Below are 21,788 nucleotides of genomic sequence, written 5' to 3' on the forward strand. Positions count from 1 at the left end.
TAACTTTCCAAATATTGAAATCTTAATAAAGTGAACACCTTCTGTCCAAGAAGGCACTTGAAAATTTTTTTCTACTGAGCAGGCTTGTGTGGGGTATCCTAAAAATATTCATACCTGTGAACATATGAACGTTCAGACTTTAAAAAACTCTCACCCAGCTAGAAGGATTAGTAACACTGATTTTATTTGCATTGCTCCAGTGAAAAAGCATGTATGAAATACATATGCATGCATATGGCAGATATGCCTACTCAGACTATTTTTTCTATTGTTTCCTTAGAATAAGAATAATAACCAGAGAAATTACGTTTACCTTGAATTTCCACAGAGGGTAAAGTTTCCTACAACAACACCTACCCATCTTTCTTTTTATCCAAATAGTCCCTCAACACATATTTATAAGCATCTACATTGTGCTTGATTCTGAGAAAGAAACAAATACACATACATATTATAGTGTGACCTTAACATCTAGTTGGAGAGACAAAGCATAAAGTTGCAAAAATTTTCAAACCTGCATATGGCCTCTTGGTCCCATGCCAGTCAGAGCACTTCTGAGAACTTTTGCTGAAACTCAAGTGCTAATCAGCTCTTAGAAATGTTACTAGTGTAAAAGGCTGTATGATGAATATATTTTTATTTTGGCCAAATATAATAATGATGATTTGCATTTATATATTGCTTTGTAAACTTTTAAGTCACTTTAATTTGTATTATTTTTATATATCCTCCTTGTAGAAAAGAGATATGGTAAGCAGTATTATCCCCGCTTTATAGATCAGGAAACAGAGATCCAAAAGGGTGTTTTTGCCCAAGGATGCAAGGTAAGTAAATGGTAGTACTGTAACTAAAACACATCACCTGATCTCTAACTATTAGCCATTCCCATTAGACAAAGCTATCTCTCTCCTGACAATATAGATTAAACATTTATGAATGCTGCTGGAGTTCCAATAATACAGGCTTGGGTTCTAATCAAGGCTGGAAAGAACAGGAAGTCTCTCAAGCTAGCTCAAATGAAAGATGGAATGATGGAATGTATGTAAAAGAACCATTTGGAGCACAAAAGCCATAGGGGCATACAGGTTTTATAGACATGAAAATTCTCAGTAATAGAAGAATCTCCCTTCATCTCTCAGGGTGGCCTCTCCCATTTCTGCTTCTTGGTCTCCTCTATCTCTCACCCGCCAGCTACTTCTTAAAAATGGCCTGGCCTGGCCACCAGCCACTGACCTGAATCTAGAGGCTCTGCTGCCCAGGCTCTCCTTCTATGACAATTGCCTCTAATTATCCTAGTTCAATTACTGGGACAGATAACCTGGACCTTCGCCGAGTCTTTCATGGTGAAGGGTTGAGCGTGAGGTTTATCCTGCATGTCCTTACAGAGGCTGCAGGCAGGTTCAGCAAATTGACCTTCTTCATGGGTTTATTGAAAAAAGTAAATGAAATGTTCCAACTAAGGCACTTACAACAAGAATAACAATAGCCTGAGACATAGCAAAAGGCCAATAAGTAATTACTCCAGTCAAGTTGCACCAAATATTTATTTTACTTACATGAATTCAACCATGAGAATCTTGCACTGGAATGGAGTTGTCCAGGGAACACAGAGGCAGACTATAACAAAGATGGAAGAGTCTCGTTAATCACTCCAAGAAAACAGCTGGTAATAGCAAAACCCCTTTTAAAATTCACCCCTCCCACCCCCTCCCCCGACCTCAACAGGAATAACTGAAAGTAATTAAGAGTGGATGGTAAAATGGAAAGGAGATTCAGGGTATGTGTGGCTATAGAAGTTGGGTTAATGGCCACCAGATGTGAAGCTCTCTGCTTCTTCCACCTCCTCTTGATTTCTCCATGCCTGTGTTGACCCATCCTTATTGGATATCAAAGAAAGAGCTCTAACTTTTAACCACTTCCTAGTGCCTGGCACACATTTAAAATAAGTGTATATTCAATGAAAAACAACGAAATGAATGAATGGACAAACAAAAGAGAAGTCTAGGGCTCTCTGCCATCATTGTATAGGATGCCTGCAGGAAACTTTCAGAGTCATTCTGACTTTAGAAAACCTGAAAATATGAGGGAGTTGACACCCCACAAGGCCACCCTTATCCAATGAGGGACAGAAGCTGGTGGGAAGATAAACCTCCCCTCTGAGGTGCATTCCTCATGGCTCCTCTGTGCATCTCTAAGGGATCCACTCCAGTTGTTCACAACAGTGAAAAGCTTGATAATCAGCTTTACTTAGCTTTTCCTCCTTTCCTTCCACTCCAAAAATGCCCCACTCTTGTTCTTTGAGAACACTTCCCAAAATAAACCAACTGCATGGAAACAACTGTGCCAGGCTCTGTTTTTGTTTGTTTGATTGAGGCTTTTTTTTGTGGGGGGCACTATAGGGGGGAAGGGGATGGGATGTATATCACACTAATGCAATTATTTGCTTGAATTTTCTCCTTTCAGTATATACTCTCCCTGGGTATTTCATTCTCTCCTGTGGATTTACCACCAGCTACATTTCATTGATTTCCAAATCTATAGCTGTAGCCAAGACCTCCTTGCTGAGTCTTAGACAAGTCAACTAGGTTTTACATAAGAAATTTGACTTTAATATGTGTAAAAGTGAATGTTCCAACTCACCACCTACCGTCTTCCTTCTGCTATATTACACATTTCTATCCAAGGTATCATCATAAAGCTTATTATTTGGATTAAAAATTGCATACATGCTTGTATTTTCATTCTCCCCTGTATTGACTATATGTTCCAGCAGTGAGCTCAGGCTAGAGGGAGGAAATGAGTTGCAATTGCAATAGACAAGTCTAAGGTTCCAGTACTTGAAAAAGAGAGCGCAGGCATATTTGAGATAGATTTGGGGAATAAACGTTCCTGCAAATGGGCAGAACAAAGAAGACTTAGAGTACTTACACAGTTTTTTCCTACTCACATAGCAAGATGATGGTTGAGAAAGTTTGGAATCCTGGATTGCTCACTACTCTCTGGTCCAATATTCTTTTTACTGTACAATTCTCTTTTGTCCTGAATTTTTATAAGTTTTTTTCCTAGAAATTTTAGAAGAAGCTCAAGGTAGCTAGGAAGCTACCCTTTTGGAGTAGCAATTATATCAAAGTACAATCCAGTTAAAACCCATTAGATTGAAAAAAAGCTGGTCAAGGAAGCAGAGAGCAGGACCCATCATATCTGCAGAATGGAGCTATGAACTAAACTGTTTACAGACCCTCGTGAAAACCAACTGTAATTCTTGCCCTTGAGCTCCAAAAGATGCCCTCATATCCTACCAATACTGTTTATGTCCTTTCTTTGGAATCAGAGCTGAAATCAAAGAGGCCTCTTAAATCCTGACCTAGTATATTTCAAAATGCCATAGTTTCTTTTTATGACATTCAAATTAAATCCCTAAATTGAAAGTTTTCTAAGGTGCTAATTACAGCTAGACACTTATTATTTTGTTTGTATGAATTTATCTAACTTGTGGCCCATAAAATTATCCTGTATATGGATATCAAAGGGCAAATATTAATCTTTGAGTACATATAACAATAGTGAATATATAATAGACATCTCCTACATAATAAATATGTTGAAATGTATAAGGTGTACTGCTCATATGAATCTAACAACTTTTCAATCATTTCATGGAAATCTTAATAATGAGAGAGTTAAATTATTTGAGTTGAGATTTTTTTCCAGTTGGTTTATTTATCTTTTTCAGAATAGGGTACACATCTTCCAACTCCTCTAATGTTTATAAAAATCATCCAGTAACATATTGGATTACATTCTTTCTTATAACACCTTTGGACATCTTTCAACTTGGGCTGTTTTAGCTAAAATTCAGCTTAAGTTATTTTAATAGAGAAGGGTAACTTGCCATTGGAGCAGTTAACTGTTACTCAATTTGTCATAATTTGGATAATTGGGAAAGTGTTTAACATATTTTAAAGGAAAAGAACATTTTAAACAAATTAGTAGCAAAACTAACATAAATATGCTAACAGCAAAGAACTCCTACCTGCTTATTAGGTGAGTTATTAAAATATTATTGCATGTGCTATCCCCAAGTTAGCACTTACAGAATTTGATAACATTAATATTCTACCTTAAAGTGCTATGCTTAGCACTTTGCAATTTATAACATGATGTAATCTAATAGTGATATTAATAGAAGTTAAAACTTGTTTAATGCTAAGTGCTTTACATGAAACATCATTAGATCCTCAACAGCACTTCATGAAGTATGTTTATCATTATCCCTAAATTATAAATGAGGAAACTACAGCTAAGAGAAGGTGAGAAACTTACTCACGTCTGCCAATTACAAATGTATAAACTCTTTAATTCAACAATCCCGCTTCTGGGATATTTTCCTACTGATACTTGCAAATATGTAAAATTACTTATGTATAAGACCATTTACCTCCATGCTGTTTGTAATAGAAGAGACTGGGAACAGTATTGTATTCATAAATAGGTTAAACAAATTATAATATATCCATATAGATATATCTCACAAGTGGAAAAAATAAAAACAATGAAGGAGCCTTCTATGTGCACATAGAGAATGGACTTCAGGATACATTTTTAAGCAAAAAAAGAAAAGTGCAATATGATGTATATAAAATGCCATCTTTTATGTAAAATATGAATTTCTATGTTTTGTCTTCAATTTCATAAGTCTGCAATATACATAAGAAACTAAGAACAGTGGGTACCTATGGGTGCATGTCACAGGGAGGGGATGGCGGGGGGAACTAGGCAGATATATGATAAAGTTAAGACAAAGACGTGTCACTGTTTGAAATTTTTAAATAAATTATTGGGTTTTAACACATATGAGTGTATTCCCTGGCAAAATTTGCATGAAAAAGGAAAGGAAATAAGAAATGGAGTGGGGAAAGTTAGGCAGGGTAAGCAGGAGAGAAATTCCCCAAAATGACACAGCCAGCAAGGACCACAGCCAGGTTTCAAACCCTGCAGGTCACCCTAAAGCCCTGCTTTCAAGTACTGTCGAATAGTGACTCTGAGTTTCACAATAACTCCATGAGATAGCATAAAAGAACAAACAGAAACTGAAAAAAAGGTGTTCTCAAGATTACACAAACATTAAAACTGCAAATATTGTTTTCTTCCTACTACACCACAGCCACAATAATGAACATGACAATTATACTGTAAAAATATTACAAAATTTTGACTTGGTACTAATTCCAACTCACTTTCCCTCCAGTATGTTTATTTCACAGGTAATTGTAGAAGACCAAAAATAAGCAAGGGGGTTTTTTAAGGAAGTATTAAAGCAGACAGTCTGTGTGTTAGTTTCCTGTTGCTGCTGTAACAAATACCCCAACCTCAGTGGCTAAAGCAACACCAATCTATTATCTTACACTTCTGAAGTCCAACATAGATCTCAACAGGCTGAAATCAAGGTGTCAGCAGGGATGCATTTCTTTCTGGAGTCTTTGGAAAAGACTCTAAAGGGCTCTCAAGAAATCCCTTTCTTATCTTTTTCATCTTCCAGAGTCTGCTCACATTGCTTGGTTCATGGTCCCTTCTTCCATCTGCATTGCCAGCAAGGGCAGGTCAAGTTATTCTCACATCATTCTGACCTGTTTTTATTTCCATATGCCTTTCTCTGATTCTCTCTTCGGCCTCCCTTTTCCATTTTTAAACCCTTGTGATGACATTGAGCCCTTCTAGTTAATTCAGGATAATTGCCTTATCTGAAGTCAGCTGATTAAAAACCTTAATTCCCCTTTGCCATGTAAGATAACATATTCATAGGTTGCAGGGATTAGCACATGGGCATCTTGGGACCATCAGTCAGGCTGCTACAGCCCCTTATGCAACTTGAAGGAGAGAAGCATGCCTGCATTGAGCCGTGTATTTTATGGGATGTTAGTGGATAATACCTAAAAGTAACAGTGTGTTCCCTTGTCAAGTATGTTTGGGGAAACTGGTTTAAACCAAAACCAGGTTGCTTTACTATAGGACTGCAAAATTGTTAATATGTTAATGTGCATGGTGAATCGCCATTTTCTGAAAATATTTGATGTGGAATTCCCCTTAATAAATTTCAAAATATTGGCCCTTTCTAAAAATTTTAGAATAAAATGTTAAACATATATATTTTTTTCTTTTAATACTTGGCTGTATTTTCTTTGCTAAAGTTGTATTAGATGTTTGCATTTTCATTTTTAAGTAAGGTTAGGTTATGGCTTTCTTTTAGGGTGTAATTTCTATTCGGTTTTGGTATTTTTTTCAAAGGAATTTGGAAGATTTGGCTTCTTGAAAATATTCTTGCATTATCTGGATAACTTAAGTGTTAGCTGCCCTTAAACGTTCAAAAAGAGTGCCCTATAAAACCATTCATCCATGGTATCATTTTAAAATTTTTATTCATTAATTATATACATATTTTACAACATAAAATTTATACATATTAAAATTATTAGACTTCATTTTAGAGCAATTTTAGGTTTAGGGAAAAATTGAGGAGAAAGTACATTGAGTTCCCATAGGCCCCTTCACTCCCCAATACAATTTTCTCTATTATTAACATCTTGCATTACTGTGGTATATTTGTTTCAACTCAAGAGCCAATATTGATATATTATCATTAACTAAAGTTTGTGGTTCATATTAGGATTCATTCTTGGTGTTGTACATTCTACTGGTTTTGTCAAATGTATTAATGATATGTACCCACCATTATAGTATCATACAGAATAGTTTCACTGCCCTAAAAATTCAGGGCTCCACCTCTTCATTCTCCCCTCCCTCTGCACAAGACCCTGGCAAATGCTGATCTTTTGACTGTCCTCATAGTTGTGCCTTTTCCAGGTTGTCACATAGTTGTAATCATACAGTACATAGCCTTTTCAGATTGGCTTATTTCACTTAACAATACGCATTAATGTTCCTGCACATTTTTTTGTAGCTTGGTAGCTTATTTCGTTTTATTGCAAAGTAATATTGCGTTGTATGGACTTCCCTTCATTTGTTTATTCATTCATTTATTGAAGGACATCTTGATCATTTCTGTGTTTTGACAGTTACAAATAAAGCTATACAGACACTAATGTACAGGTTTTTGTGTGGACATAAATTAATCTATTCATTTGGCTAAATATCCAAAACAGCAGTTGCTGATTGTATTGTAAGAACACGTTGAGTTTTGAAAAAACTGCCAAACTGTTTTCTAAAGTGGCTGCAGCATTTTGCATTCCCACCAGGAATGAATGAGAGATTTTGTTGCTCCACATCCTCCTTATCATTTGTCAGTGTTTTAGATTCTAACCATTCTAATTTATAGATGAGTAGTGGTATCTCACTATTGTTTTAATTTGCAGGTCCGTAGTAAACTATAATGGTAAGCATCTGTTTGTATGCTCATTTGCTACCTGCATATCTTTTTTGGTGAGACATCTGTTCAGGTCTTTTGCTCATTTTTAAATTTGGCTGTTTTCTTATTGTTGAATCTTAAGAGTTCTTTATATTTTGGATACCAGTCCTTTATTAGATATGTTTTTTGCAACTATTTCCTCCCATTCTGTAGTTTGTCTTTTCATTCCCTTGACAGTGTGTTTGTAGAGCAATTTTTAATTTTAATGAAGTAAGTCCAACTTACCAATTTTTTTGATGGATCACAACTGATGGATCACAATGTTGTTTTATGGATCACTAAGAAATCAGTGCCAAACCCAAGGTCACCTAGATTTTTTGTTGTCTTCTAGGAGTTTTATAGTACTGTAGTTCACATTTAGGTCTATAATTTATTTGAAACTAATTTCTGCAAAAACTGTCAGATCTGTATCTAGATTCGTTTTTTTGCATGTGATGTTCAGTTGTTCCAACATGTTTTGTTGAAAAGACTATTATTTTTTCATTGAATTGTCTTTGCTCTTTTGTCAAAGATCAGTTGACTACCTTTGTGTAGATCTATTTCTGGGTACTCTATTTTGTTATATTAACATATTTGTCTCTGTTTTCACCAATACCACAGTGTCTTGACTACTCTAGCTTTATAGTATGCCTTGAAGTTGGGTAGTGTCAGACCTCAAATTTTGTTCTTCTTCAATATTTTTTGGCTATTCTGGGTCTTTTTTAAATAATCTGCTTGTTGACAACCATAAAATGATTTGCTGGTACTTTGGTTGGTACTGTATTGAATATATTGATTAATTTGGGAAGAACTGACATCTTGATGATGTTAAGTCTTCCTATTCATGTACATGCAATATATGTTCATTTATTTAAATATTCATTAATTTTTCATCAAAGTTTTGTCATTTTCTTCATATAGATCTTGTATATATTTTATTAGATTTATACCTAAGTGTTTCATTTTCTTTTATAGTGCTAATGTAAATGGTATTGTGTTTTTAATTCAAATCCCAACTGTTCTTTGCTGGTATATAGGAAATCAGTTGACTTTTGTATAGTAGCCTTGTATCCTGCAACATTTCTATAATTGCTTAATAGCTCCAGGAGTTATTTATTTATTTATTTACTTATTTATTTATTCTTTTAAATTTTCTACATAGACAATCATGTCATCTGTGAACAAAGAAGGCTTTCTTTCTTTCTCCAAACCTTTATATATTTTATTTCCTTTTCTTGTCTTATTGCATTAGCTAGGGGTTCCAATATGATGCTGAATAAGAGTGGTGAAAGCAGACATTATTACTTTGTTCCTGATCTTAGAAGGATACCATCTATTTTCTCACCATTATGATGTTAGCTACTGATTTTTTTGTAGAACTCTTTATGAAGTTGAGGAACTTCCCCTTTATTCCTAGTTTACTGCGAGTTTTCATGATGAATGAGTGTTGGATTTTGTTAAATGATTTTTTTTTCCACAACTACTTATTTGATTTAACTGATTGTATAATTTTTCTTCTTTAGCCTATTGATGTGATAGATTATATTCATTGACTATTGAATGTTGAACTAGACTTTTATACCTAGAATAAATCCCACTTGGCTATGTGTATAACTCTTTATATTGTTAAATATGATTGGCTAATATCTTGTTGAAGATTTTTGCTTTGATGTTTATGAGAGATATTGGTCTTTAGTTTCCTCTTTTCATAATGTTTTTGTCTAGTTTTGGTATTATGTTAATGCTGGTGTCATAGAATGAGTTAGGAAATATTCCTTCTGTTTTCTGGAAGAAACTGTAAAAACGTAGTAGCGTTTCTTCCTTAACCATTTGAATTCACTAGTGAATACATGCAGGTCTGGTGCTATCTGTTTTGGAAGGTTATTAATTATTGATTCAATTTGGTTATAGATATGGGCCTATTTAGATAGTCTATTTGTCTTTGTGTGAGTTTTGGTTACATCATTCACAAAGTTGGTTCATTTTCTCTAGGTTATCAAATTTACATACAGAGTTATTCATAATCCTGGTATCTTTTTAAATAGTAGATCTTTGACAAATATTTACATTTATTTTCTGGTTATTGAAATAGTATGGATGCTTCCTCGGTTTATATTTGTTGAGCCAATTTTAACAATTTATCTCCTTAGGAAGTTATTATTTTGATCTACATTTTTAAACGTATTGGCATAATGTTGCACAAAATATTTCTTCTAGCTCATCTAATCTCTTAACATTTATATTTCCAGCTTCTGTTTTATTTTAAAAGTTGTAGTTCTCTTTCTTCTTGTCTCTTCTTTTAAAGACTTTCAAGGAAGAGGGGGTAATTTTAATGCTCTGAAGAAGTTTTTGGTTATTAATTGCATTTTGTTTTCTAATTTATTAAATTCAGCTGTTATTATCATTAGTTATATAATAATTATGCTTGGATTGTTTTGGTGTTATCTTTAGTTTCATAAGTTAAATATTTAATTTATTTCAATTTTTTATATCTTTCTTGTTTAATAACCAAAATATCCACAATGAGGCTACATACTTTTGTAAATGATTTGTAACCTTGGGTTTGAGTTGCTGTAAGGTTTGTATGTTATAGGATTTCTTAAGATTTTCTTTATGGTAATATGATAAATATTGACAAATGTTTCCATAATAAAAAAGAATACGTATTTGCTATAGATTATTCAGTTTTGCATATATTTATTACATGTGCTGGTTAATAGTTTCCAATTCTTACTCTGCTTTCTCTTCACTTTCACTACATTTAAAGATCTAATTCTCTTCACTTTCTAGAAACACTTTTTAGAGATTTTTTACTTCAGAAGTCTAAACCCAGAGGATCCAGACATATGACCAATCACATTAGATTTTCAAAGTTTGTCCTAGCTGCCTTTCTCAGATGGAAGAATATGTGATTGTTCTGATGGCCACTGGCAGTTTCCTGCCAAGGGAACACAGACTGATTGTTTACTGTATAAATGAGTTGCTGGGACACACTGAATTTTCTGGGGTAGAATTTGATCTCCACACAATATAAACAGCAAAGCAGAAAAAAGGGGAAAAAATTATTTTCTTCTGTGTTTCCAAGGAATGAGATCTCAAAGGCGGCAATGTAGCCATCCCATGAAACAGCCAATAAACACTCAACGGCCAACATCTCATCTAGATTCGTTCTCTGTAATATCCTCATCAACCTACTACTCTGCATCCCACCATCATCTCTGGTCTGTCTCAAGGCCTAATTAATTCAGACCAGGGCCCGTGTAAGAACTTCCTAACTGATGGTTCTGCTTTCTGTCTCTGTTCCTTCCTGTCATTTAACCCCAATAACCTATATTCCTAAAGCACTACTCTGAGAACAGCTTTCCCTTAAAATCTCCCTACACAATGAAGCCAAAACTTCTTAGACACCAGATTTCCTTGAGAATAGGACCAGCCCTCCTTTCTAGCCTTTTCAACCTACCCCTTTCCATTAACCCTCATGACATCCCAGTCATAAACTCATAAACTCCATACCCATTTTTTACTTTGTCATCACGAAACATTGTCAAGCTGAAAATCTTTTGTTTCCTACATTAAAAATTGGGATACCTAAAGTCATGGTTCCATAAGTACCTTGTGATGTACTAGGCATTGTAGTGAATGTTCTACATGTATTATCTTCACTTAATCTTCACAACATTTTGATGCGATAGGCATTGTTATTATCACTGGCCATTTAACACACAAGGGCATGGACACTTAGAGCAGTCAAGTCTGAATCCAATGCATACTTGGTTAAGTGTTACGCTGTACTCTTCCTTAATTACCCTGCCAGGACCAAGAGAATCCTTGCAGCCTAGACTAATGACTCACATAAAGTAGGCACTCATTATATAGTGAATAAATGGTTGAATGACTGAGGAAATGTGAAAAGACATCTTAAAATGCTTTAGAAATGGTAAATTACTATGCAAATATTATATGTCATCCACAAAATCACTATTATTAAGCTGCTTTTATGATGAAAGTTGATACCTTTTTTCATTTATTTCTATGCCTTGTATTAATATTTGCTAAGTGAAAACATTGATCTAGGTTTTTGTCAATTGTTTTTCCTCTAAAGCCAAGCAGAAACTTCATCTTCCATCAGGTGAACACCTTGTCCAATTGGCAAATATTGACAGTAAGAAAACATCATGTTGAAATTAGCCTTCTATTCTTGTATATTATTGAAAAATCAGAAGTACAAGACCAAAGGCTGTAGAGGAGCTGTGTGCACCCACCTGTGTGTGTGTGTGTGTGTGTGTGTACGTTTGCCCAACGTTTTCAAACATTTAGTTTTACTACATTTACTCTTTCTGACCCAGTACAATCTCAAACTGCATACAAGCAGCAGATGTCAGTGTTGTGCAACTTTCAGGCTGACTGCTTGCAGAGGCAAGCTGTTCTTTGTCACTTAGAGACAGAATCAACAGTCATTTGTACCCACAAACAAACACCCTTAGGTGCTAGGTAAATCGTAGAGGTCCCCCATAAAGAAACTGTAATTTGAGAAGTTACACAGCAACTTATAAAGATGTAGTTGTGATTCAAAGGTTGCAATGGATGGGCACAGCATAAATAGTGGAACCTATCGTGTTTTGCTGGCCGAGAAGGAGATAGGGACACCCAGAAAGCACTGGTTTGGCTCCTTTGTCACAACTGCTGTGAGCCAGAGCAAAGGAAGGTCAGACTAAATCGGCCTCGTTTGATGAAAGAACAGTGCTTTCTATTTGCAACCCATGTGGTCAGATGGCCAAACTCCTAATATGTCCTCAAAGCCCAACATAATCTGGTTTCTGACTGCTTCTATAGCTTTCTTGGGAGCCATTCTTTCTCCTTTTTCTCTGCTGCAGCCACTGCATTCTTCCCAGCTCACAGGCTCTGCTTGTAATGCTCTTGCCACATGCCCCTGTCTCTCCTTTAGTGTCTACTCTTCAGATCTCAGCTCAAATGTCCCTTTATCCTGAAAGGTCAGGCTCCATACATCAGGTCTTTCTTTTATGGTCTCATAGTACCCTTTAATGCCCCTCCATAGACGTATCACAATTTTCAATTATATATGTGTCTGATTCTTTAATTAGTATCTGTGTACCCAGCTCCAATAAAAGTGCCAATTCCATAAAGGTAGATTATGTGGCTGTTTTGCCCATTACTGTTTCCCTAGTTCCTAGCATGGTACACGGCATATGGAAGATTCTCAACATATAAATGTTAAATAAAAAAAATGTTAAAAGGATGAATGAATGGATAAATAAGTAAATTGGTGAATGAACAAATACGTGAATTGATTCCATCTACTCTTCCACTGAATAGACATCCATGTACCAGTGAGCGAATACAAGGTAGGCTGGCTTAAGAAGAGGAGAGTATCTCAAATACCTGGATATAGAGTGATCACTGTTGTTCCAGGATTCTGAGAATAACTCAGCAGGTTGAGAGACTGATCTGCACAAATGGATTCTGACTTGGGCCTACATTCTGGTGGCAGAGTTTGAGTTCTCCCCTGCAGCAATGAATTTCTGTCTAGCACTTCTGAATGCAACCATCACATACTGGTCTCCTATCAGTAAAGAAAGGGGATCAGGTTGCAAATATGTGAGGAATACAGGCCTTTCTTCAGAATCGTGTATTTGGGATGTATCATGTGACAGAGAAGAGCTTATAGACAAAGATAAAGAGAGATAAATGGGTTGGTTTTTTTCTTCTAGGGTATACACCCAAAGGGGAGAATAATCTGGCTATTTTTCCTTCTTCCACAAGATGGGGCAATCGGAATGAATTTAACTACAAAGGCGGACTCACCAGTAAATGTCTTTTCCATGTTAAACAGCCCTATTCAGTCAGATCAGAAAAATGCAGCTGGTTTTGAACTTGTTTATGCAACTGTGTAGCATTTCCTGAAAACAGTAGACCTGGGGTAGACAACAGTTAGGCTGGAGGGGAAAGCCTAGGGCACTTGCCCACTCTATATTGGAGTCAAAGGGTGCTGCCCAGCTTCCAGAACCCCCAGCATTCCAGCCCCAGGGAGTTGCAAGGGTCTCTGGCTCAGAAACAGCTGCTGCAAAATTGAGCAAATTTACCATTCAGAAACATTTTCTCACAATAGAAGGAAATTCTAGATGAGATATAATGATGTCTACTTTGAAATAAATTATTGTAATATAATCAATCACAGTGTACAAATTCTAGTTCTTAATATCTTAGTCTGCTGCTTACAGTCTGCAAGATGATTTCATTCAGTGGAATATTCCACAATGCATTAAATCAGGCCGTACATAAAATAATTATGACGCTAGAGTTTTATTATTCTACCTATGACCTATGTGCACATAACCCTTCTTGCTTCTTCCTGGTTATAGGTCTATTACTAGATCATTATAAATTTTTCTTTGGAAAGAAATTAGTGGAAATGGGCTTGACAACAATTTCTAGATTAAATTAGCACTGTTCACAAAGATAATTAATATTGGTATGGTACTTTTTTGATCATTGTCTCATTTGATTTTCCCAACAATCTGTAGGCTAAATATTACTTTCATCATCACTCTTTCACAAATATATGACATGGGATCTTTACTTATTCAAGTGTCAATATGGGATATTTATTTACTTAAGTAGGCACAGCAGGTAAAACCTGGAGATAGCCATGAACATGGCCTTCAGGTTCCAGTTCTGACAGGTCATGGAAGAGAGTAGGGAAAAGAGAGAAATTAGAGAAGGGAACTAGCACATGCTTTTATGAGGGCTAAATACACATTGTATAAGGTAGGAAACCCAGCCAAAGTGGCTTAAACCTCAAAAATAATGGATTGGCTCCCATAATAGAAAAATCCAGAAGTTCTAGTTCCAAAAGATGTCATCATGGATCTAGTCCTTGAGGACAGCTAGTTTCACCTGATATTTTCAGTTCATCCAGGTTATGTCCTTGTGGTAACAAAATAATCTAAGCAGGTTCGTGTCTCATAGGGTCCCACTGAACCACATTGTCCTGGGGAAAAGGGTGCCTCTTCCTGAAGTTCTCTCACCTGTGACTCACCCTGTCATTGGCTCAAACGGGGTTAAAGGTCCATTCCTGAACCAATCTCAGCTGGGAAGATAGGCATGACTTATTGTCTTAACCCAATCAGAATTCCTACGCTGAAGCCAATTGCACTCAAACTTTCCTTGCTAACAGTGGGAGAGCTGTACATTATACAAAAAGAAAGCCAGGAGAAGGAGAAAATGGGGAAATCATAAAATATACCTACATTTTTTGGAGTTTAACAAATTAGAAAACATTGTCTCTTTTAATATATAAAAATTTATAAGAGTACCAGAACAATCCTGGTTGATACACAATTATTTTTAAAAAGCAATAAACCATTGTAAAATGTTCTGAAGAAGGCCTTAAGCATTAGCTTTAGAAAACTTAAAAACTAAATTTATAGATATTACACTAGCAACACCTGATGCCTAAAAAGCAGAGGATTGCTCAGTAACCCTGGAGAATTCAAACATTTAGAGCAGGCAAGTGTTAAGAGGTGGGAAAAAATACCAAAAACAAAAACATCCACTTAGGTTGAAAACTTGCTAGGTCCTTTATATAAACATCTTCAAGAAGTACTATCCAATGAAACCTCCAAGGGCACTCTGTCTCCTCAACCACTAATTTTTTCAAGCACCTCTGTCCTCATTACTACAAGCATTTGGAGTGATAGGACCTCCCTATCTCACAGGGTTTTGTGACAAATAAAGGCAAGAATGTGCATAAAAGGCTTTGTTAATGTAAATGCTCACAAATGTAAGAATTATGTTGATGAGAATTTTATGTATAGTTTTTAAGATGCTGTAGAAAAAAAAAGACATACCTACCAAAAAACAGGTTCTACATTGACCTTAACAAAATAAATGGATGTCAGTTACATATAGCTCGCTTGCACCAACCTCCCATTTTCCCACTTCATCAATCTCAACTCTCTCAGATCTTCGCCTAATCCACTCCACATAGTACACTCTGAACTTTTTGCACAACCCAGATGGTATACATGGATCCATATGCCTGTTTTCAAGATTGGCTAATTGGCCTCATTTGCACAATAAACTATTAAGAACTCTCTAATAAAAGTCGACAATGTTGCCACACTTTGTTAAAGAGCTAAAGGTTCTGAAATGCAATGCCTATCATCACTTTATAAAAGAGCTGAATTTGAGAGAAAAAACTCTTACAAACCCTTATTGAAGGAGAATTTTCCCAATGGACACAGTCTTAGGAACAGTTGGGACCAGGGACTCCAATGCCACCAGGATTCTCTCTTTTTCCCAACTCTGCTTCTCTGTTTGCTGGCTTCATTCTTTCCATGCAAACCAGCTTTCACAACATAGTGAAAAACATGGCTGTCTAAGCTTCCATGGCTATAAACTTCTATCTCCTATTTCCAATTTGAAAAATTCCAGGAAGAGATTGGCATACATTGGGTTGGATGTCCAACCCTTTATCAATCAATCATGTCCAGGGTATAAGGTCTGATAAATGCATTGTAACTGTAAACAAATATTTGTAGTTGGGAATGTAAGCGCTCCCCACCAAAAAGAGGGCCTATTTTTACAAAATAAATGAATAGTTTGTCCTGGTAGTGGTTGTCCTGGGTAGGCAAAAGATTAGTGTCCACATAAAAAGGCAGAGTTAGTAAAGACATGAGTCTGCCCCTGTAAAACAGTACCAGTCAAACATTTCCCCAGGTCCGAGATTTGTTTACTCTATAATAAGAAGAATAAACCTGCCCATTCCACCAAACTGTGGCAACAATCGCCTGAAACGTGAGTGCATAGTAACTTCAAAAATATTACAAAATTTCAAGGTATGACTGTTGCTATTGCTATCTATATAGGTTACTAAATTTCCCATTTTTCACACTGATGCCTGGAGTCAGACTGACACAGCAAGTGGTTTGAACAAATTGAAGCTCATCTAACATCACAGGCTGTGAGTACACTCCTTCTCAAGCCATATTGCCGTCCAGCTGTGTGTGGTTATTATGCCAAGTTCATCAAGAGATATTTGAGCTTCTCAGGGAGCAGGAGGAGGGGAAGACAGAATGAGACTCAGATGGAAGGAAATAACTCAACCAAAAATCCTCTGGTTAGTCTACTTCCTAGAGAACTTCCTTCTACTTTCCAAACTCTTAGTCACTGTTCTGTCTTCCAGACAATTATCAGCTAATTAATTTCCATGCGGACAAAGATCGCTGTTTAATAGGTCAGCAGTGTATCACCTTGAAGTGAAAATCAGCAAAGGAAAGAAGGGTAAATGATAAAAGGCATCAATAGTATGATGTCTGTCCTAAGTCAACACTGGGAATAGGGATTCAGTCACTGGGCACCAACTTCACTGCTAATGAATGATGAGTGACTGACTATAATACTAAGGCTTGTTATTTCTGTGCTACCCTTCCCTTTACATAATATCAAAGGGGAAGTCCCCAAATAATGACAAAACACACCACTTATATTGCACACTATAATTTCCTAGGCATGTTCCCATATGCCATTTATCGAAAATGGTGTACTTACAGTCTATTAGAAACATTGCTGAACTTGGGAGCCTTAAGTACTTGCCACTTAACCAGTTTGGTGGCCTTGGGAAAAGTCTTGACTTCCATTTCTTCATTTGTAAATTGGGGATAAGAGTATGTTTTTCAACATCTTAGCATGAGGCTTGAATGCAAGGATTTATAAGTTATCTGTAAAGTGTGACATAAATATGAAGAGTTTTTCATAAGGCCTAGTGAAAATCTCAGCAAAGGACGCAATGAAAATAAAGAAAACCTATGTTTGAACTTAATAAAACTTGGATTCAAACGATGCCAAGGAGTTGACCCGAAGTCACCCACAGGTAGCTGAAAGGTACAAGTCTTCCAGTTCCAAGCCCTCTTTCCTATACTGCCTCACCGATGATCCACCAGGGGTGGACGTCAGTATCTTTCCTCTGAAAATATATGTTTTATTCTATTATGTAAGCTGGGAAAAGAAAATGTAACTGAAGACATAGAATGAGTCATCCAGCAATTAGTTACCCTACATAATGCCACTGATAATACATAGAACAATGGCTGTATTGCTTCAGCATACAATCTGTCTCAAGCACCAGACTAAGGAATTTACATGCATTAAATCATTTAATCCTCAGAATTAGCCTAAAAGGTAGGTATGATTAGTGTCCCCATCTTGCAGATGAGGAAGGTGAGGCACACGGGAATTAAGTATCCTGCCCCAAGTCACTTAGTGAGTGGCAGAGTGAGTATTCAACACAGACAAATTAGCTTCTGTGTCTGTAATCCTACCATTATGCTAGGCCATCTCCAAGGACAGCAAGCTTAGTGCACCATCTGATTCTACCTTTTAAAAACTCAAACAAGAGAAAGATGGATTTTATCCAGAGTTTTGAGCTGTATCTCATGTATTTCCAGAGGTTTTCCCACCAGTTTCTGGCTTCATACTGTCCAGCATTGATCTCAAATATCCATCTTATCAGCATTGATCTCAGGGGTTTAAAATCATTTTGAAGGTGATAAAGTGAAGCACTTGTCCTTCTGGACAGCCCACCTCCTGTCTTGCTTTGTTAGTTTTAGCAAATGTGTGTTCAGGCAAAGTCAAAGGCCCCGAACAGAGACTCACCAGGCTCAGCACCATCCTTGCCTTTCCCCTGTGGGAAGAATGCTTCTCCAGAAACAAGGTTGGTCTTGGAAGTTGGCTGTTGCCCAAATGGCAGGAGAGAGCGGCATAAGGGAGTCACACTGAAAGTGATTTTAAATTACACAAATTCAGCAAATACAGAAAGAGAAAGAAAATTTAAATCAATGATACTAGACCGTGCTATACATTAGAATCACCTGACAAAGCTTAAAAAACAACTATCAAAACTTGGCCCACTCTGAAACAGCTAAACTAGAATGCTTGAGGACAGCACCTTGCTTTAAATCCTGCAGGCATTTTCTACACTTGGCTGGTGAACTTGAGATGGGAACAACGCTCCCTTTTGTCTCAGTTCCCAGGGGCCTTTCACAGTATGACCATCTCGCTGCACTGAGTGTAATTCATAATACAGTGTAAAATTGTATTTAGCATATTAAATTATTATATGCTAAACATTACCGAATATATTATACAGTTATAAATATATTTAGGTATATTAATTTTTCGTTTTGTTTTGATTTGTTTTTTTGTACCAGGACATCAGTGAGTACAGGCTTAAACTCAGAAGTTGCAATAGGCTTTGCTACTGTTATCAATTTAGCTGAAGGACAAATAGAGGAAATGTACCTAGCACACCATCTTAAGCTAAGTGGGAGGCTAGGCAACCACCTAAATACATATCTTTTTTTGTCCCCTCATCTATTCAGGACAAGTATAGCTACTGCACATGAGTACCAATGTGAGTTCACCATCTTTATATGGAGAACCTGCAGCCTCAGTTTGCTGCCAGTCTTTAGCCTTTCTGGTCTCATGAGTCATCCCCAAACTCATTGTTGTCCCTTTCCAGGAATAGTGTCACAGATGGGAGTTAAACAGCACACAGGTAGACATACCAACTCTGTAGTTTCAAAGAGCTGGTACTGTAAGAAGACCTGGTAGCTTTTGACTCAGTTCTATCTCTATCTCTATTTTTATCTATTTCTATTTATCTCTAAATCTATCTATCATCTATCTATCTATCTTCTATCTATCTATCTATCTATCTATCTATCATCTATCATCTCTATCATTTATCTATCTATGAAGAGAGATACTACCAAGCAAGTAGGCTGTGAATACCTCTGTATTTGCAATATTTTGAAGAGTACTAGCTGCTGTGAAACCTAATCTCTAAGGGAGTTGCAATTTTGCAATTAAAATTAAAAATTTAATTCTGCCAGTTAGTTCTACTGAGATTCTATCAGTAAATTTAGCCTTCAGCCTGGCCGACGAGAGGTTCTGATTTAATTGGGCAATAGCAAGATAATTTAAAGATGCATGAAGCACTGTAATGCTTCTCTGGGGAGCACATGCGATTGCTTACTTCTTTGTGCCCATTAGACAGAGGCATTCGGAAAAGACTGGTCAGAGTTTAAGAGAAAGGTGGTGCTGCAGCAGATTAAGCACTACCAGCACCGACCTGACTAGGGGCTTTGCTGGCCCTGTCATTAAGGAGCAAGACCTACACCTGGGCTCCTGAGGCTTCCTGGCCAGGAAGATTCCTAAGACTCCTGCCCTGGGTTTTGAAGACCCCAGCCAGCCCTAGGTTCTTAGTTGTCAAAGGGCACACATAAGGATCTCAGTCCTTCACACTTGGCGGTTACTGTGGCTGTGTGTCTCAAAGATGGTCCCTGCTCGCCGCTGGGCAAGAGGCCCTTCCTAAACGTCAGTTGTCAACATGAAACCAGTTTTGTTATGGGCAAAATCGTGTTTCCTTCTCCCAGTACCAGCACTTTACTAAACCATATGTCCACAGGCCACACAAGTCTTATTTATTTATTTGTTTATCTTTCCAGAAATGAACTCAATGGTTCTGCTGAGACTCAAAGGCCAAAAAAAAAAAAAAAAAAAAAAAAAATTTTAAAAGCTGTAGAGTACAAATAGTCCTGTTTTAAAAGCAGGGGGGTGGGGCCCCGCCTGGAGAACAAAGCCCTACTTTGAAGACTTAGCGATTCTAATTTGGAGCCATTTCCCACTCCCAATTCGAAATCTGCATCATTAAACCATGAAAGAGTGAAGAGTAATAATTGTGAGCACGCTGAGTATTTCTTAATGATTTTCTGTCTTATACCCAAAGCAAATAAGCCAAATGCTTACTCAAAGCCTAGAGGGGGAGTAGGGTGGGACTTGGTTTTGCAATTTCTTTTTTTTTTTTCTATAGTCTTTCTTCTTCCACTGAAAGTGTCTATAAAATTTTTAAAGGAAAGTAGGTTGCTAAAATGTACTTAATTTGCCATGATAGATTGAGTCCATGCTTCAGTGACTGTAATTGAATCTGTGACCTATTTCTTTAGTAAAGTAGAAATAGTCTCTGGGGTTTTTGTCACTACCATCTTTTAATGAAATTCAAAAAGACTGTCAAAATGTCTACACTTTTTCTACTGGTTGTTAATGTTATTACTTTACAATTTGTTACTTTTTAATTAATCTTAATAAATGTGTACACACTCTACCTGGTCATTGGAAATGCTAGACATTGATTCTTCACTCTTTTAAAGCCAAGCAAAATTAACAGGACAGAAAAGGCACAGCAGCCAGGAAAGGTCTTCATATATATTTGGTTGCGCTTTTAAAAATATTTTGAGGCATCAGTTTAAGGGTCTGCCTCCAAGAAGAGGGGGTTGTGGAGAGTCAACAGCAAAAGGCTGAGGGGCTCTGCCTATGGCTGTCCTCTTGATGCCACCACTAACTGCTCCCACTTTGCTTAAGGGCTACATATGTGGCAAGCCGACAGCCTGGGGGAGCAATATTTTATTGACAAAATGTAAGAGAAAATATGTTCGGCTGCTTTTAAGCAGTGGTGTAGGAGGGTGTTACAGAACCAGATGGTCTAAGTTAGTCTTTCATTTGCCAGGATGATGGGAAAGCACTGCCTTGCTCTGCAACTGAAATGGTGGTGGCCGCTTTGCCAATGGACGGTTGGCTGTGATTTCCAGGGACAGTTGTTCCTCCAGAAGCAAAGTGCCCAAGGCTCTGGGTGAGCTCTGAAATTCATCTCCTACGGTGTCTGGGGTGGGAGTGGGGAGAATGCCTTCAGGTCTTTGCCATGATGGTGTTAAAAGGGAAGTTTTGCAGCAGTTCTCAAACGTGGCCCCAGATCACAGCATCACTTAAACTGAAATCTGAAATCTGGGGATGGGGCCCAGCAATCGGTGGCCCAGCAATAGTTCTGTTGAACTATTGTGTGGTTCTTGTGAACCATTAGATTAGAGAAAGGAATTAAGGTGGCTGGAGCCTGGAAGTGGGGGTAATGGATGGAAGATGAGTCACATTAGGGTCAGAGTGTGAACTATCAGGAGTGCTCATGTTACCTAACTATACTCAGGACTTTTCTATCTCTTTGCCTGTGATATTCCTTTGGCTAGAAAGCATCATCTCCCACTTCCTGTTTACCTCTTCCCTATCTCTATTTTTCAAAATGTTAGCCATTTTCCAGTGGCATTTGGAGTGTCTCTTACCCTATAGACTTTTCTGACTACTTCAAGAGCATTTGGGCTGTCTCTTCACTGAAACCCCAAGGCTGTGACTTTTCTTGCAGCACCTAGATTTTGCTTTGTTTCTCTAGAAAACAAATCTTTTGAGGGCAGGTGGTCTGCCTGGTCATTAGTGGATGCTCATAATGCCTATTATGATGCAAGCAACACAAGAGACGTTA

At 37.1% G+C, this 21,788-nt stretch overlaps 1 long non-coding RNA gene across 1 annotated transcript; it reads right to left on the minus strand.

Annotated features, from left to right (window-relative positions):
- Window positions 1-1,527: 1,527 nt before the first annotated feature.
- On the minus strand, window positions 1,528-21,718 carry LOC129137497 (uncharacterized). The gene is made up of 3 exons (XR_008540095.2): window positions 21,592-21,718; window positions 18,077-18,195; window positions 1,528-1,617 (listed from the first exon to the last, which is right to left on the minus strand). It is a non-coding gene; the product is annotated as an uncharacterized LOC129137497 (long non-coding RNA).
- Window positions 21,719-21,788: the final 70 nt, after the last annotated feature.

This window comes from Pan troglodytes, chromosome 18, assembly GCF_028858775.2.
Source record: "Pan troglodytes isolate AG18354 chromosome 18, NHGRI_mPanTro3-v2.0_pri, whole genome shotgun sequence".
Classification (NCBI taxonomy): Eukaryota; Metazoa; Chordata; class Mammalia; order Primates; family Hominidae; genus Pan; species Pan troglodytes.